The sequence below is a fragment of the Mixophyes fleayi genome, chromosome 4 (assembly GCF_038048845.1).
Source record: "Mixophyes fleayi isolate aMixFle1 chromosome 4, aMixFle1.hap1, whole genome shotgun sequence".
Lineage (NCBI taxonomy): Eukaryota > Metazoa > Chordata > Amphibia > Anura > Limnodynastidae > Mixophyes > Mixophyes fleayi.
In genome coordinates, this window is record NC_134405.1 from 25,874,781 (window position 1) to 25,893,032 (window position 18,252).

The window sequence follows — 18,252 nt, forward strand, 5'->3', positions numbered from 1 at the left end:
CTCTGAACTTCAGTGGAACACTGAAGCGTTAATTGCTGCCTTCTGGCAGGGGCTTTCTGATAAAATTAAAGATGCACTGACTACTCAAGAATTACCTACTTCTCTAGAAGATTTGATTTCTCTTTGCCGCCGTGTAGACATGAGATTTCATGAAAGAGAGTCTGAAAAAACAACTTCATCTAAAGCACCTCTTCGCTCAAGCCCTCAAGTTCGCCCAGTTTCATCTCCGGTGATGCCCATGGAGATAGGTCGCTCCAAATTAACTTCAGAGGAGAGGGACCGAAGAGTAAAAAATAGACTTTGTATCTATTGTGCTGATTCTACTCATATGCTCAATTCATGCCCTAAAAAATCGGGAAATGCCAGGCCCTAACCAGTTCTGGAGAGGTGAAGTTAGGGTCCCTGGAATCCTCTCCATGTTCTACGAAATTAAAAGTTTGTGCTTTTGATGTTACAGTTTCCTTTGCTACCAAATCGTTTAAGTCCCAAGCACTTATTGACTCTGGAGCTGCAGGAAATTTTATTTCTAAATCCCTCGTGAATCAATGGTCCCTACCAGTGATTACTTTGAAAATACCTATTACTGTGACTGCTATCGATGGATCAAGCATTATTAATGATCTCATCACCCAGAGCACTTCTCCAGTAACCCTTCAAATTGGTGTATTACACCAGGAAGAAATTTCGTTTTTAATTCTTCCTGTTACTACCAGTCCGATTGTATTAGGCCTTCCATGGCTTCAACGTCACTCTCCCCAGATTGACTGGCACACTCCTCAAGTTAGGTCTTGGGGGCCTGAATGTCATCATCGTTGCCTCTCTCAAGTCGTTCCTCTCAAATTACAGCAATCCTCCATTTCACCTTGTTCACCGGGACTTCCTCCTCAGTATGCTTCTTTTGCCGATGTATTTGATAAAACTCAGTCTGAACGTCTTCCTCCTCATCGTTCATGGGACTGTCCGATTGATCTTCAACCTGGCAAGACTCCTCCCAGGGGACATGTGTATCCACTTTCGTTACCTGAAACTCAAGCTACATCTAAGTACATCCAAGAGAATCTCCAGCGAGGATTTATTCGACCTTCTACCTCTCCCGCTGGAGCAGGGTTTTTCTTCGTAAAAAAGAAGGATGGGTCATTACGTCCCTGCATAGATTTCCGTGAACTTAACACCATAACTATCAAAAATCGGTATCCCATTCCATTAATTACTGAGTTATTCGATCGTATCAAGGGAACCCGGATCTTTACCAAGTTGGATCTTCGTGGTGCCTACAATTTAATTCGAATCAGGTCCGGTGACGAATGGAAGACAGCTTTCAACACCAGAGATGGGCATTATGAATATTTAGTAATGCCCTTCCGGTTATGTAACGACCCCGCTGTTTTCCAGGGTTTCATTAATGAGATCTTCCGGGACTTGTTATATGTTTGTGTCATCGTCTATCTGGACGACATATTGATCTTTTCGCAGGACCTGCCTTCTCATCATCAACATGTGGCAGAGGTCTTTTCCAGACTCCGGAAAAATTCATTATTCTGCAAGTTAGAAAAAGGTTCATTCGAGTTGCCCCAGATTCCATTTCTGGGATATATTGTCTCTGGAGTTGGTCTTCAGATGGATCCAGAAAAGGTGAATGCTGTGTTACATTGGCCTCAGCCAACTACTCTTCGTGCAATTCAGCGTTTTTTAGGTTTTGCCAATTACTATAGACACTTCATTCAAGATTTTTCCTCGATTGCATCTCCTATTGTGGCCCAAACTCGTAAAGGGGCCAATACTAAACAATGGTCCTCTGAGGCTCTTCAAGCCTTCCAGTTTCTCAAAGAGTCCTTCTCCTCTGCTCCTGTTCTTCGACAGCCTGATGTGACGCTTCCCTTCTTCCTAGAGGTAGATGCCTCTAATGTTGGTTTAGGAGCCATTCTCTCCCAAAGATCGGAGCAACAAAAATTCCATCCTTGTGCCTTTTACTCTCGGGGTCTTCTGCCTGCGGAGAAGAATTATACCATCGGGGACAAGGAGTTGCTGGCTATAAAAGTAGCATTAGAGGAATGGAGATATTTGTTGGAGGGAGCTCGTCATCCTGTGACAATTTTTACTGATCATAAAAATTTGTCATATTTACAGTCTGTTCAATGTTTGAATCCTCGTCAAGCAAGATGGTCTCTTTTCTTTTCTCGTTTTGAACTAATCATAACCTTCAAACCAGCTGCAAAAAATAAAAAAGCAGATGCCCTATCTCGAGCTTTGGTGACGTCCTCAGACGTTGAAGATGGTCCCAACCACTCTATATTAGACCCCAAATGTGTTTCTCTGGCTGCTTCTTCCACTAAGGTGCTACCATTTGGGAGAACCCTCGTGCCTCCTGCTCTTAGGAAGAAAATCCTTTCGTGGTTTCACTCTTCTTGTTTTTCTGGACACTCTGGTGAACGCAAGACCTTTGAAATTCTTTCTGAAAGTTACTGGTGGCCTTCTATGAGGAAAGATGTCAAAGATTTTGTGGCTGCGTGTGAATTGTGTTCCCAGTTTAAGACTCCCCGCAGAACTCCAGTGGGTTTGCTTCAACCACTACCCATTCCTTCCAAGCCTTGGACCCATATTAATATGGACTTTGTTACTGATCTTCCTCCTAGTAAAAACTGCAATACTATTTGGGTAGTGGTGGACAGATTTTCGAAGATGGCACATTTCGTTCCTTTGACCGGTTTACCTTCTTCATCTACTCTGGCTGATTATTTCATCAAAGAATTCTTCCGTATTCATGGATGTCCTTCCGAGATTGTTTCAGATAGAGTAGTACAATTCGTTTCCAGATTCTGGCAGACCCTCTGTAAGACCTTGGGTATCCGATTATCACTCTCATCCTCCTACCATCCTCAATCAAACGGACAAACCGAAAGGGTCAATCAAGATCTTGAGACTTTTATAAGGATGTCCTCTTCAGCCAACCAAGACAACTGGGTAGATTTGCTTCCATAAGCTGAATTCGCTCATAACAACATGTATCATGAGTCATCTTCTAAAACTCCATTCTTTGTGGTTTACGGTCACCATCCGTCTTTTCCGGAATTTCCTGCCCTCCCTCCCACCCAAGTTCCTGCTGTAGAGACTGTTTGTCAGACCTTCAAAAATATTTGGTCTCAGGTCAAAACCTGTTTAAAGAAAACATCTACAAAAGTGGAAGCTGCCAGATATAAGTCTTTTGCAGATAAAAAGAGACGGGCTATTCCACCACTGAAAATCGGAGATCGTGTTTGGTTATCAACCAAAAATATTCGTTTGAAGGTCCCATCTATGAAGTTCGCTCCTCGTTTTATTGGTCCGTATAGGATCATTCAAGTGATAAATCCAGTTTGTTTCAAACTTCTACTACCTAAGAACCTTCGTATTTCCAATGCCTTCCATGTGTCTTTGCTCAAACCTCTTATCATCAACCGTTTCTCGGTCCCTCCTTCAGCACCTCGGCCAGTTCAAATTCATCAAGAGGAGGACTTTGAGATTACTCACATATTGGATGCAAAAATTTCGCGAGGAGTTCTTCGTTTCCTCGTTCATTAGAAGGGCTTTGGTCCTGAAGAGCGGTCATGATCAAAGCAGAAGATCTCAACGCTCCAGCTCTTCTTAAGAAGTTTTATTCCAAGTTTCCGGACAAACCCGGTTCCAGGTGTTCGGTGCCCACCTTTAAAAGGGGGGGCACTGTCACTCACCGTACTGTGAGTGCCATTTCCCGTGTGTTCAGGAACCGTGGCCGTCCGCCATCCTGAGGGTCTGCGCATGTGCAGCCCTTATCAAACCTTCAGTACCTGTTGCTTTTAATTGATTGGATGATCAGGCAACCCTCCCTATTTAAACCACCTGTGATCATTACCAGGTTGCCTGATCTTGGAGTCTCATTCCCCATGAGCCTCTGAAGGTGTTCCTGTGTTTCCTCGTGTATTCAGCTCCTGCTGATTCCTGTTTACTGCTATTGTGGTTTCCAGACCACTTCAACTCTTCTGTGTTCATCGTGCCTGCACTTAGCTGATTCCTATCTGCTACTACTACCGGACTCCAGTTTGTTTTAACTCTCCTGTGTTCATCGTGCCTGCACTCAGCTGATTCCTATCTGCTACTACTACCGGATTCCAGTTCGTCTCAACTCTCCTGTGTTCAGCGTGTCTGCTCTCCGCTGCCTCCGTTACTACTACAGAGTTCCAGATCGTCTCAACTCTCCTGTGTTTATCGTGTCAGCTCTCCGCTGCCTCCACCACTACTACTGGATACCAGACAGCCTCAACTCTCCCGTGTTCATCATGTTTCCAGTATCACTTACTACTGCTTCCTGAGTATTGCTTCGTTGATTCTGGATTACCTGCCGTGCGCTGCACCAACCTGATTACCGCTTCCACCCTCCAGTGGTCTCTCCTCCTACCGGCCTTCAGCCATTCAGGTATCCCTGCACGTCTCTCTGACAGCCTGCTCTCCTGAACCGCGGTATGCATACTTTCCATTGACTTTGCTTTTGTATTGCATATCCATCTGGACTGAGTTGTGTTCTTCTCCGGAGCCACCTATCCACTGAAGTTATTGTTACCATTGACATTGTTTCCTATTGCCTGGATAGCTATTGTGACTTTGTATACTTCAAGTAGCGCTTGTCAGTTATTGTTGTATTGTGGATATCATTGTGGGATCAAGTTCTGTGTGCCCCGTGTATACTCTGCTTTACTTTCATCTCCTCGTGCCCCTCCTCACATATATATAGCAGTGGTACAACTTGCTGATGCAGACCACTGACTCCTGTTCCCTGTGACACCAGTTTCAAGTATCCTCTCACATAAGCAGTGGTACAACTTGCTATACGCAGACCACTGACTTCCCCGTTACCTACTTTCACCTGGACTCCATTCCTTCACTATAGACAGCGGTACAACTTGCTATACGCAGACCGCTGACTCTTACTACCTCCTCGCTACTCCTGGACATTCCTCCTCACTATAGCAGTGGTACAACTTGCTATACGCAGACCACTGACTTTCCTCACGTTTACTTGTCCATCTGGTTCCTCGTGTACATACATCTACTCATTACCAGTTGCTGCTAGTCATAGACTTTCCTTGAGCATTCTCTCACCATCTGCTGATTCTCCTGTTCCGTTGTCACCCTGCTACCAGAGAACCATAGTACCAGCTATATTACTCTGGTAAGTCCATCATCTGGTGATATCCTGGGCAAAGACTCCTAGTGCCTGTGACACCATACTTATGACATCCTTGTCATAAGTCTGGGAGGACACAGCTTTTTCTCCACTCTCAGATGCATCGGCTTCAAGGGTATGGGCCAGGCTGGTGCCAGAATCCTAAAAGATGGGCGCTGAGATGAAAAGAAGTTTCAAGATGTCAAAAGCCTGTTGTACCTGGGGAACTATGTGTCCTTAGGAATCCCCTATTTGATCAAGGTGGTAATAAAGCTAAAAACTCTTAAGAAATTAGGTTAAAATGTCTGTAGTATTTGCTAAACCCCACAAACCTGTGGATTGCCTTGATCCCTCGGGGCATCAGCCCAACAAGCACTCCAAAGACCTTCTCCAGGTCCATTCCTATGCACTCTGCTGAAAGATCAGTGAGAAGGGATACTGATTCTTGATAATAATTTAGTTGAACCCCTGATAGTCAATGAAGGGTGTTTTGGAACCGTGTATCTTTACCATGAAATATAACTCTGCCCTGGTCTTTGACTCCATGATTAAATCCCACTGCAAGTTCTCTGCAGTCCTTTTGTCAAAGACCCTGCTGAAACCTTGGTCTCAGGAAGCCCATCTGTTCCAGACTTTGTCTCCTCTCTTTGGGTAGTGACACATACAGTTTCTGTTATCACTGGTATTAGGCAAGTGTCAGGCATGACTTGCTCTTCAATCAATCACTTGTTTGTGCATGTATATCCAGGGGTAACCCAGTATGATAGTGCTCTTCGAAGTGTGGATAGTCATGAAATTCTAAAATTAGATGATCTAGATCTGGGATCATTTTCCTACATTTTTTAAAAGGATTAACCAAACAAGATCAGGCTGGTTTTTTTGGTTTAGGGTTATAACCAGCTCTTGCAATTGCAGTCAGGAGTGTGGTGGTTAATAAAGGGCACTCCACTGAACATGGTTAGAACTAATATTTTCGTTCTGGCTCGTTGGTCTAGGAGTATGATTCTCGCTTAGGGTGCGAGAGGTCCCGGGTGCAAATCCCGGACGAGCCCACCTTTACAACATACATTACCTGCAATCTAGGACGTTAGTTGTGCAACCTATATGTGTTATACTGCAGGATTGGTTGTGCAAATTTTGTTGTAATTAAAAAAAAATTTAATTAATTTTTTATATTTTTTTAAATACTCTTCGGTCTGGAGTTATTTTTATCCAAATCCGGACAACCAATGTATGGCCATATGTAGCTTATGTAAAGCTCAAATAAGCAGGGGTAAGGATCTTGCCCCCTAGGAACATCCTCCCTTATACGTCACCTGAATAACCTTCATAGTTCAGTGGTTAGTTCAGGAACTGGGGCTAGGACCCTCATCGGTACAGGGACACCTAAATCCCGTGGTCCAGTTGGATACACACCAGCAACACCCTCCTCGTTAACTTCCTCCACGATCTCCATCAGATTCAGTCCTGCAGCCTAAGTCAGCAGCCAGACTGAGTCCTCCTCAATACGGGATTCATCCGAGGAATCCTGCAGCGGTACGCCTACTACTGACACTGCTGCTGTTGCTGCTGTTAGTCGATCATCTTCCCAGAGGGGAAGTCGTAAGTCGTAAGACCGCTAAGTCTTTCACAAAACAATTGACCGTCCAACAGTCGTTTGCCATGACCACAAAATACGATAGTAGTCACCCTATTGCAAAGCATATAACTGTGGCTGTAACTGCATCAGTGGAGTGGGATTTAGAGGGTTGATGGAGGTATTGTGTCCCCGGTACCAAATCCCGTAGAGATTCCACTTTACTAGGCAGGCGATACCAAAAATGTACAGAGAAGTACGATCAAGTGTCCTCAGTGCTCTAAAAAATGCGGTTGTACCCACTGTCCACTTAACCACGGACATGTGGACAAGTGGTTCTGGGCAAACGAAGGACTATATGACTGTGACAGCCCACTGGGTAGATGCATCCCCTTCCGCAGCAACAGCAACAGCTGCATCAGTAGCAGCATCTTCAAAATGGCTGCTCGTGCAAAGGCAGGCAACATTGTGTATTACAGGCTTTAATAAGAGGCACAACACTGACAACATATTAGAGAAACTGAGGGAAATTATCTCCTAGTGGCTTACCCCACTTAGACTCTCATGGGGATTTATGGTGTCAGACAATGCCAGTAACATTGTGCGGGCATTAAATATGGGCAATTTCCAGCACGTCCCATGTTTTGCCCACACCATTAATTTGGTGGTGCAGCATTACCTCAAGAGTGACAGGGGTGTGCAGGAGATGCTTGCGGTGGCGCGCAAAATTGCTGCACACTTTCGGCATTCAGCCAGTACCTACCGCAGACTAGAGGCACATCAAAAAACCATGAACCTGCCCTGCCATCACCTCAAACAAGAGGTTGTGATGCGCTGGAACTCCACCCTCTATATGCTGCAGAGGATGGAGGAGCAGCAAAAGGCCATTCAGGCCTACACAGCCACCTACGACATTGGCAAAAGAGTGGGGATGCGCCTGAGTCAAGCGCAGTGGAGACTGATTTCCGTGTTGTGCAAGGTTCTGCAGCCATTTGAACTTGCCACACGAGAAGTCAGTTCCGACACTGCCAGCTTGAGTCAGGTCATTCCCCTGATCAGGCTGTTGCAGAAGCAGCTGGAGAAAGTGAGGGAGGAGCTGGTAAGCCATTGCGATTACACCAAGCATGTAGCTCTTGTGGATGTAGCCCTTCGTACGCTTTGCCAGGATCCGAGGGTGGTCACTCTTTTAAAGTCAGAGGAATACATTCTGGCCACCGTGCTCGATCCTCGGTTTAAAGCGTATGTTGTGTCTCTGTTTCCGGCGGACACAAGTCTACTGCGGTGCAAAGACCTGCTGGTCAGGAGATTGTCCTCTGAAGAGGACCGTGACATGCCAACAGCTCCACCCTCATTTTCTTCCACATCTATGGCTGCGAGGAAAAAGCTCAGTTTTCCTAAAAGAGGCGCTGGCGGGGATGCTGATAACATCTGGTCCGGACTGAAGGACCTGCCAACAATTGCAGACATGTCTACTCTCGCTGCATTGGATGCTGTCACAATTGAAAAAATGGTGGAGGATTACTTTGCTGACACCATCCAAGTAGACATGTCAGACAGTCCATATTGTTACTGGCAGGAAAAAAAAGGCAGTTTGGAAGCCCCTGTACAAACTGGCTCTATTTTACCTGAGTTGTCCCCCCTCCAGTGTGTACTCGGAAAGAGTTTTTAGTGCAGCGGGGAACCTGGTCAGTGAGCGGCGAAGGAGGTTGCTTCCTCACAACGTTGAAAAAATTATGTTTATAAAAATGAATAATCAATTCCTCAATCAAGTACAGCACTGCCCTCCAGATAGTACAGAGGGACCTGTGGTTGTGGAGTCCAGCGGGGACGAATTGATAATGTGTGATGAGGAGGAAGTACACACTGTAGGGGGAGAGGAATCAGAGGTTGAGGATGAGGACGACATCTTGCCTCAGTAGAGCCTGTTTAGGGAGAGATGAATAGCTTTTTTGGTGTGGGGGCCCAAACAAACCAATCATTTCAGCCAAAGTTGTTTGGTAGGCCCTGTCGCTGAAATGATTGGTTTGTTAAAGTGTGCATGTCCTATTTCAACAACATAAGGGTGGGTGGGAGGGCCCAAGGACAATTCCATCTTGGAACTTTTTTTTTTGCATTATATGACCAATCAACAGTCGTTTGCCATGTTCAAAAAGTAAAACCAAATTGCAACAAATTCAAGAAATTAAACCAAAAGTAAAATGATTCGATACATCGCCAAGTGTGGGTAGTGTACTGCCTAGAGGTGTGATTAGTTAAAGCTGGTTATCCACTTAATAAATCACCAGCAACACCCTATCTCCACAGAGAAAGCTCACTCGGTCCAGAGTCTGACCGAGTTGGTTGAGGGATTGAGGGATTGACTAATGTTTCTTCTACACTGCAGAAAGCATTAGACCAGGCGAAATTCACACCTATTCTTTGTCGCGGTCCTGGTATGTCTCTGATCTTACATCACATCTGATTTGAAACACACTTCATATTTGGAGATTCTTCTAAAGGTGTTGATAATTTGGTGAGGGCTGTCCAATGTACCTTCAATATCCGAACATCGATGATCCAGTTCTGAGGAAACCTTCTTTAAAAGAAAAAAGAAACTTTATGGCGTGGTCTAAACCTGACAAAAGGTTTAAGATCTCACACTGATTCCAATCCTTTTATCCCTTTCCAGGTCTAGATAGGCAAAAGCAGGAACGGCTTTCCGGCAGCTTTTTCCCCAGGGTTTGCGGCTTCCCCGCCGGCCTTTAACAAAAAAAATTTAAAAAATGAAAGCAAACACCCTTTGTCTGGCGCGGCTGCATCCTCCTCCCTTCTCCATTTGCAATGAATGTCGGGCGTGACATCATCACGCACGTCGCGCCCGACGTTCATTACAGACGGAGCAGTGAGGAGCAGTCAGCGTATGAAGAGGAGCTCCACCAACAGAACACTGGAAAAGAAGATTGAAGAGAAGAAAGGATGCAATAGAATGCAAGGTAAGTTAGAGAAAGAATAAGAAAGAGGCGCAGGTCTAAAGAAAGTGGGCAAAGATATAAAATGGTGAAAGTAAATTCAATGAAAAACGCCAGCATGAGGGGGGGTTAAAAAATTAGTAGGGCCAGAGGCACAGCAAGAAAAGTCAAGGGGGACGAAAAAATTAGTCTTGGTACTGGCACAGCATGAAAACTCAAGGGAGAGGAAAAAAATTAGTAGGGGCACAGCATGAAAAGTCAAGGGGGAGAAAAAAATTAGTAGGGGCACAGCATGAAAAGTCAAGGGGGAGAAAAAAATTAGTAGGGGCACAGCATGAGAAGTCAAGGGGAGGAGAAAAAAATTAGTAGGGGCACAGCCTGAAAAGTCAAGGAGGAGAAAAAAATTAGTAGGGGCACAGCATGAGAAGTCAAGGAGGAGAAAAAAATTAGTAGGGGCACAGCATGGAAAGTCAAGGAGGTGTTAGGAACCCCGCTAGCCGGCACAACACAACCCGGAGTCTACTCTACCAGTCAGGTATTCACTGGAGCCCCTGATGGTGGGGACAGACTGGGCTGCAGACTGGCAGAGGGTCGTGAAGTGTGCATCGGCTAGGGAGAACCCAAGCAGCGGAGTGGAGTCCAAGCAGAGGTCATAGGCCGGCAGCAGACAACGGTATCAGAGGTCACAAGCAGACAGGGAGGTAAGTATTCAAGCCAAAGGTCAGGGTCACGAGATACCCAAGCGGGGTCCAAATTCAAGCCAAGGATCATACACGGGTAAGCAGTAACAGGGTCCAATAGACAGGAGCAAGCAGGGAGCAGGCTAGCAGACTGGATACAGAACTATAACCGGCAGTGAGGCTGCAAACCTCACTGCTTTAAATACCAGTGGCCACCAATCAGAGCCTAGCTCTGAATCACACACAGCCCCCTGCCTGATTAATGTATCAGGCGTTAATCAGCCCACAGACTTGTTAAATCAAGCCCCAGAATGTTAAAGTACCACATACTATCTTCTGCGCATGCGCGCCCGGCTTCCTCCGTTGCCAGGACGCAGCGCAGGGCAACGGTCGGCCAGGATCCGGAAGTGACGCCCCGGTCATCATGGCGACGACCGGGACGTCAGAGGAAGGTAATGAGTGTCGCGGCGGTGCCCGCGGCCGCCGCGACTGTCTAACAGGAGGAGAAAAAAATTAGTAGGGGCACAGCATGAGAAGTCAAGGAGGAGGAAAATAATGAAAAGGGCCACAGTTTGAAAGAAATGGGAGATAAAAACAGCATGAAGTGCACAGTGTGAATGTGGGGAGACCTAATAGGTTTATTATATGATTTGTATTAAAAGAAGCAAAGCATTATTGATTTTTTTTTTTGTCAGGGGGGCTCCAGACATGCCTGTAGCAGCACCGCATCTGTGTGCGTCCTGCTTCCGGCGCAATCTTGCAGCGAAGCGAGAAAAGAGCATATTATGTAAGTACAGAGCATGTAGCATAAGTCTGCTTTGTAAGATGTAGGTGTTATTTAAGGTTCTCCATCAAGGTGCCGTATTGTCCTTTTATGTCCGTTCAAGTTTTTTCAATTTTAAATGTTTTTAAACCATTACAACCGTATTTAATATTGACAAAAGCAGTATACTTAACAGAACGGGCATTTCTTATAAAGCTGTACCCTACAATAACCTGACATGTACCACATGAAAGGATTTTGTACATATTTTGCTAAAGGCAATAACCACCAACTTGGGCAGATATGTTGACTGATATATTGAGCAAACCCAAACACAACGGAGTATGTAATGCAAATGTGTCTATATTTATTCAATAACCTGGTTAGTTCGTGTACGGAGTCATTCCCCAGATGGGCTAAGTTAGCAGTGTGTATGTGGGGCAGACTTTGCATTTAATACATGTGTGGAACAGGTTCTGTATATAAGTGACATCAATGGATTACAGTATTCTGTTGTCAGGTTTTTATTCTGTAAAAGTTTTTGTATCATGTTGTTCTGGTATCTGGTTGGTCTATATATGCTATATGACCTTCATATAATTCTTAGCCAAATACTCTGATATATGATCAAAACATGACTGTGCCAGCTATCATGGCACATGCCCTAAAATTTATTTCTTATTTTTTGATCTCTGCCAGCTACTGCGCCAGCTCTAACACTGCCCACTAACACTGCAAAAGATTGCTTGATAGCAAAGACGTTGAGTTGGCGTATTGGTCTTGTGCACTTGATCAAAAACATTGGCCTGAAGATGTTAATACTCAACTGACATTTGGAGAAGTGAAAATAAGAAACTTGTCAATCAGACTGCAACTAAATGATAGAGAAATGATTCGTGGATTCCGTGAATACATTCTCGAAAATACATATCCAGAAAAACTGTTGCATTTGATACGGACTCTAAATACCATTCCCATTTCTTCAAGTGAATGTGAACGTGGGTTTTCGCAGATGAATCTAATTGCCACCCCATCAAGAGCTTCGTTGAAGACTAAGACAATTTCAACACTTTTATTCATCAAACTTGTCGGACCACCTCTGAAACTTTTCAATCCTTCAAAGTACGTTGATCTGTGGTTACTCAGAGGGCGACATTCGGCCATAGATACTAACAGCAAGGAAAGAAGTCGAGAAGATTTGTCGGACGAGAATTGGACAAAACTTTAGAATTTACTATGAACATTTGCCTGAAATATAATAAATTAAAGGTATGTTAAGAACTGAATATATATATATATATATTTCATAAAATATTAACAAGATGTGAGTTCCGCCACCTTTTTTATTACAGAAAAAGCACTGGGGAAAAGTATCTCCACCTAAAGTGCATGGCCCTATCGCTAGGTTGTCAAAGAATACAACTGTCACAGGAAATGCAAAGCAAATTTCATAACTATGTAAGGTGCTCTATGTTATGTCAGGCTCTGGCCTGAGTTAATAATGGAGTCATTAAATGGGCTGATAAAAAAAATAAAAAAAAGAGTGTTGTATACAGATAAAATAAATGTAATAAAATAAATTAAAACCAGTAATGATGCTGGACATATCTGACATAAGATTAATGGGCCAAATTATCAATGAGACATAACACATAAATCAATCTGTCCTCTATGGCTTTGACCCAGTCTGAAATGAGACTTTTAGAAAAAGGGTTTAAAATTCGCCCCGGCAAATAAAACCCATTTATTTCAGCTTTTGTAGATCTGAAAAAAAAATGCCCATTAGGCAAATAGATGTCTAAAGTAGAAGGGATACAATTGTTTTAAACTCTGGTGACGAGTTAATATTGGAACAATTGGAATCTTTGATAGAAGAGGGTTCAGGAACTGAACAGATACCAGACAGTAATTTGTATGACGTCAGCAACTCGCCTTGCCTATGGGTTTTAGGAGTAGGTCCAATTTTTTATCCTTTGCATTTTAAAGGCCCCTATCTCACCTTTCTGGACCTCCTGCTCCTGTGTACCAACCCAGCTTGCTGACCATCCCTGTTTGCCTGTCACCCTGACCCGGATTGCCTAACTATTCTTTGCCTCCGCCTAGTACCTCTGCAACTCCAGGGTACCGACCCGGCTTGCTGACCATTCCTGATTGCCTGTGACCCTGACCCGGATTGTCTAACGATTCTTCGCCTCTGCTTTTGTACCTCTGCCGCCAGCCTGTGCACCGAACCCGGATTCCTTCACGCTGAACCTGTCTGTCGTTTCTGTACTATAGTCCCTCCGTGCCCCAGTACCGGCTGTCGGACTACATCTCCCGGCAGCTAAGTCAATCCCACCTTGCGGCGGTAATTGGTGAACCAAGGGGAGTTCGTTAGATTCCGCACCTCAGGTAAGCCAGCACTAATCAAGATTAGTACCGAATCCAGCTAAATCCGTTACAATGTAGAGGCTTTATATTTGAATATTGCCTACAAATATGGACTCGAAGCAGTGAAAAATGTTTTGACGAAAGACGCTTATACGGATCCCAAATCATGTGATTTTATCATCTATCAAATTTATTTTAAAACTCAATTATTTGTTGCTTGATTTACAATATTATTTACAAACACTTGGGACTGCCATGGGAGCTAGGTTCGCTCCAAACTTTGCGAACCTCTAGATGGGGATGTTTGAGGTGTGTTACATATGGGGTTCGTCATTGAGGGAGTTCTCTATGGCAAATATGTAGATGATTAATTTTTTGTTTGGGATGGGGATGATTTTTCTATTTCTTCCTTTTTGGCATACTTAAATCACAGTGATTTTGAATTATGGTACATTAGTAATCACAGTTATTCAATTATTAATGACCTTGTTATCACACTGTCAGTGAGAGAAGATCTCATCATCATCACAGAAACATTCTCCAAGGAGGTTGACTCTTATATATATTTGCACTATAAAAGTAGGCATTCCAGAGTGTGGAAGGACAATATCACTAAGGGTTTGTTTCTCCGTATGAGAATAAACTGTTCCAGGATTTTGTATCAATCCTTTATCAAGCATGGATATCCTGAGTATGTTCTAAATAAAGCCTATAGGGAGGTAGAACTGATGGACCGCAAATATCTTTTAGACCAGACCCCTAAACAGAAACCAGACAAAAAAGAGGGTGATAAGTTTTTGTTACCCAATATAATACCCATGGATCAGATATTAGAAAAACTATTAATAAGAACTCTGCCTTATTAGAAATAGACGAAATAAAAGGTTCAAGAAGCTGGGAGCTTAAATGTAAGGTTGGCGCCCAGTTTCTTTAGGTAAGCTGAAGTAGAGACAGAGATTACTAAGAAACCTTTTAGAGAGTTTTGCATCCTCTCCTTCTAATCTGATACTAACTGGATTTGAGGAGTTGCAGGTTACCCCAAAAAATCATCTACGGATACTTGCAGATACTGACAGGCAAGTGAAAAATCATCTGTCTGGCTCCCTGCCATACTTTCCAGCGACCCCAAGTTACTGGGCTTCACCTACGGCAGCTATCATAGGCCTCCTCCTCCTCTGGGACCTAGTCAAGTTGCATCGGAACCCTGGAACCAAGGACTCCAGTAAGTAGGTGTGAGATCATGGGAATGAATAGGTTTCAGAGAGAGCTAAGAGGGGTCTGCGCGCAAGATTACAATCTATTGAGTAAAAAAGCTATTAAAAGCTAACAACATTGGGTAACTGGCCTGAAAATACAGGAGTGTGTGAAACTGGAAGCACTAAAAGAACTCTGGCAGCGGTGGAATTCGAACCCACACCCCCAAAGCAAATTTATAACCAGTGGCTATTTGGTCTAGGGGTATGATTCTCGCTGAGAAGAGGTCCCGGTTTCAAATCCTGGACGAGCCCACTTTTTATTTTTTTCGAGTGCACATCACCGAGTGAAAACTGTATAATGCAGGGACCCTTCTGATGGTGTCGTTTTACTGTATTACACAAATTATACATTATTATCTGATATTCTGGATATTTTATCTGGTTAAAGGGCAATAAAATGCACCCAACACAGTCTGGTAGATGTAAACAGCAAACACTAAGATGATTCTGGCAGCGGTGGGATTCGAATCCACACCCCCAAATTTTGCCTGGACTCCTACGCTGCTGTTTTGCCTGTGACCTCTGACCTCTGTTTGTTTACTGGATATTCTGTCTGCTGCTGGCCCTCGACCCTTGCCTGGATTTCACTCTGCTAATTGCTCCTATACGCTATCGCTGGGTTCTCCCCAGTCAGTGCACAACTCACGACCCTCAGCTGTCTGCGGCCAAATCTGTCCCCACCACTAGGGGCTCCAGCGAAAACCAGACTTCTGAGTAGACTCCGGGTTTTGATGTACTGGCTGGAGGGGTCCTTACATTATAACCGGCCAAAAAATATACACTAGCAGTGAGTGAATTGCATTTTATTCGGTCCTATGGAACCAAGTCCGGCGCAAGTGTTGGCAGGACAAATCCAGACCTTGTCCCAAATGGTCCAGGAGCTGTCCCAGCGGCAGGCTGCCCAAGAACAGGCGTCAAGAGCTTCACAAGCTGCTCAGTCCGCCGTGGTGGAACCCAAGATGCATTTACCAGACCGCTTTTCGGGAGATCGCAAGCTTTACTTCAAATTGAGACCACTCTCGTCTGGATCTCCACAGCAGAGAGTGGAGATAATTATCTCTCTCTTACAAGGGGATCCGCAATCTTGGGCATTCAGCCTAGATTCCAACAGCCCTCAATTGCAGTCTGTGGACGGCATTTTTGAAGCACTCGGATTGATTTATGATGACCCGGACCGAGTGGCTTCCGCAGAAGCATAGCTTCGATCCTTATCGCAAGGACAACGTTCCGCTGAAGAATATTGTTCCAACTTCAGGCGTTGGTCTTCAGGCTGTGCATGGAATGACCCAGCCCTTCGTAGTCAGTTCCGTCTGGGTCTCTCTGAACAAATTAAGGACTCCTTGGTCCAGTACCCTACTGCGGGATCCCTCGAGGAACTTATGCAGTTAGCTATCCGAATCGACAGGAGATACAGAGAAAGGAAGGCTGAGAAGGAAAGTTCTTCATCCTTTTCTCCTATGCTTCCGCAAACTGCTCCTATTGATCAAGTCAAACCTATGCAACTGGGAGCATATCGACTGTCATCTGAGAAACATACCCGGAGGCGTACTTTGGGTCTCTGCTTGTACTGTGGAAAGAAGGGCCATCTGCTCTGTTTCTGCCCCGTTAAACCGGGAAAAGACCAGGCCAAGTGAACATGACGAGTGTCCATTTAGGCCTACAAGTCATCTCTCCAAAAAATTCTTTGCTTGTACCTGCTCAGCTCACTTTCAACAGACTAGATATTTCCGTTCCAGCCTTTCTGGACAGTGTAGCTACCGGTAACTTTTTGGACTTGACCCTCGCCCGGTCCTTGGGTTTCGCAGCCGTTCCTCTGGAATCCGTCATCACTGTTTTTAGATTGGATGTAAATCGCCTAGATAAGGGTGAAATACATCATCGCTCACCTCCTCTGAAGGTAAAGTTGGGTGCCCTTCACTCCGAGACCATCTCTCTGTATCTAATTAATTGCCCTTCGGTTCCTTTAATTCTGGGCTACCCCTGGCTTGTTCTTCACAATCCTTGTATCGACTGGACCAAGGGTGAGATCATCAAGTGGGGTCCTCGATGTCCTTTCTCATGCTTGTCTCTACCACTCAGAATTACTCAGATCTGCCCTGAACGGTTGCCTTTTCATTACCGTGAATTCTCTGACATTTTCTCTAAGAAAGAAGCAGATGTTCTTCCTCCACATCGGGAGTACGATTGTGCTATTGACCTTGTCCCTGGTTCTAGGTTGCCCAAGGGAAGATTATATGCCTTATCTATTCCAGAGACCCAAGCCATGGAATCATATGTAAAGGAGAACCTGCAAAAAGGCTTCATACGGCCTTCCAAGTCTCCTGCCGGAGCAGGCTTCTTCTTTGTGGCTAAAAAAGATGGTGGGCTTAGGCCTTGTATTGATTACAGAGGGTTAAATAAAATAACCATTAAAAATACTTATCCTTTGCCACTTATCTCAGCCATCTTCGATCAACTAAAAGGAGCTAAAATGTATTCCAAAATTGACCTACAAGGGGCCTACAATTTGATACGTATCCGAAGTGGCGACGAGTGGAAGACCGCCTTTGATACTCAAACGGGCCATTATGAATACCTCGTTATGCCCTTCGGCCTCAGCAACGCTCCAGCTGTTTTCCAAGACTTAATCAACGATGTCCTTCGTGAATTCTTGGATTCCTTCGTAGTGGTCTATTTAGATGACATACTGATTTATTCCCGCTCATTAGAACAACATCGGGAACATGTTCGACAAGTACTTCTGAAGCTCCGTCATCATCATCTGTATGCTAAACTAGAAAAGTGTGACTTCGAAGTCTCCAGGGTCACTTTTCTGGGATATGTCATTTTTCCTGAAGGCTTTGCTATGGACCCCACAAAGGTACAGGCTATTCTTGATTGGGTACAACCCTCTAAATTGAAGGCCATTCAAAGGTTCCTGGGATTCGCCAATTATTATAGGAAGTTTATCAGTTCTTTTTCTATTCTCATCGCCCCCATCACAGCTCTGACCCGCAAGGGTGCTGATCCTAAGGTCTGGTCGCCTACTGCAGTTTCCGCCTTTAAAGCCTTGAAACGTGCTTTCATGTCTGCCCCAGTTCTGAGACATCCTAATCCAGACCTTCCTTTCATTGTTGAAGTTGACGCTTCGGATGTAGGAGTTGGAGCCGTATTGTCTCTGAAAGATCCTATAGACCACCGCCTTCATCCCTGTGCTTATTTGTCTCAAAAATTCTCTTCCGCTGAAGAACATTACGACGTGGGCAATCGTGAATTACTGGCCGTCAAATGGGCATTAGAAGAATGGCGCCTCTGGCTTGAAGGAGCAAAACATACTATCACAATCTATACGGACCATAAAAACCTATCCTAAATTGAGTCCGCTAAAAGATTGAACTCCAGGCAAGCACGGTGGTCCCTCTTCTTCTCTCGTTTCCATTTTATTATTACATTTCGGCTTGGTTCAAAGAACCTAAGAGCAGATGCCCTGTCCCGTAACTTTAT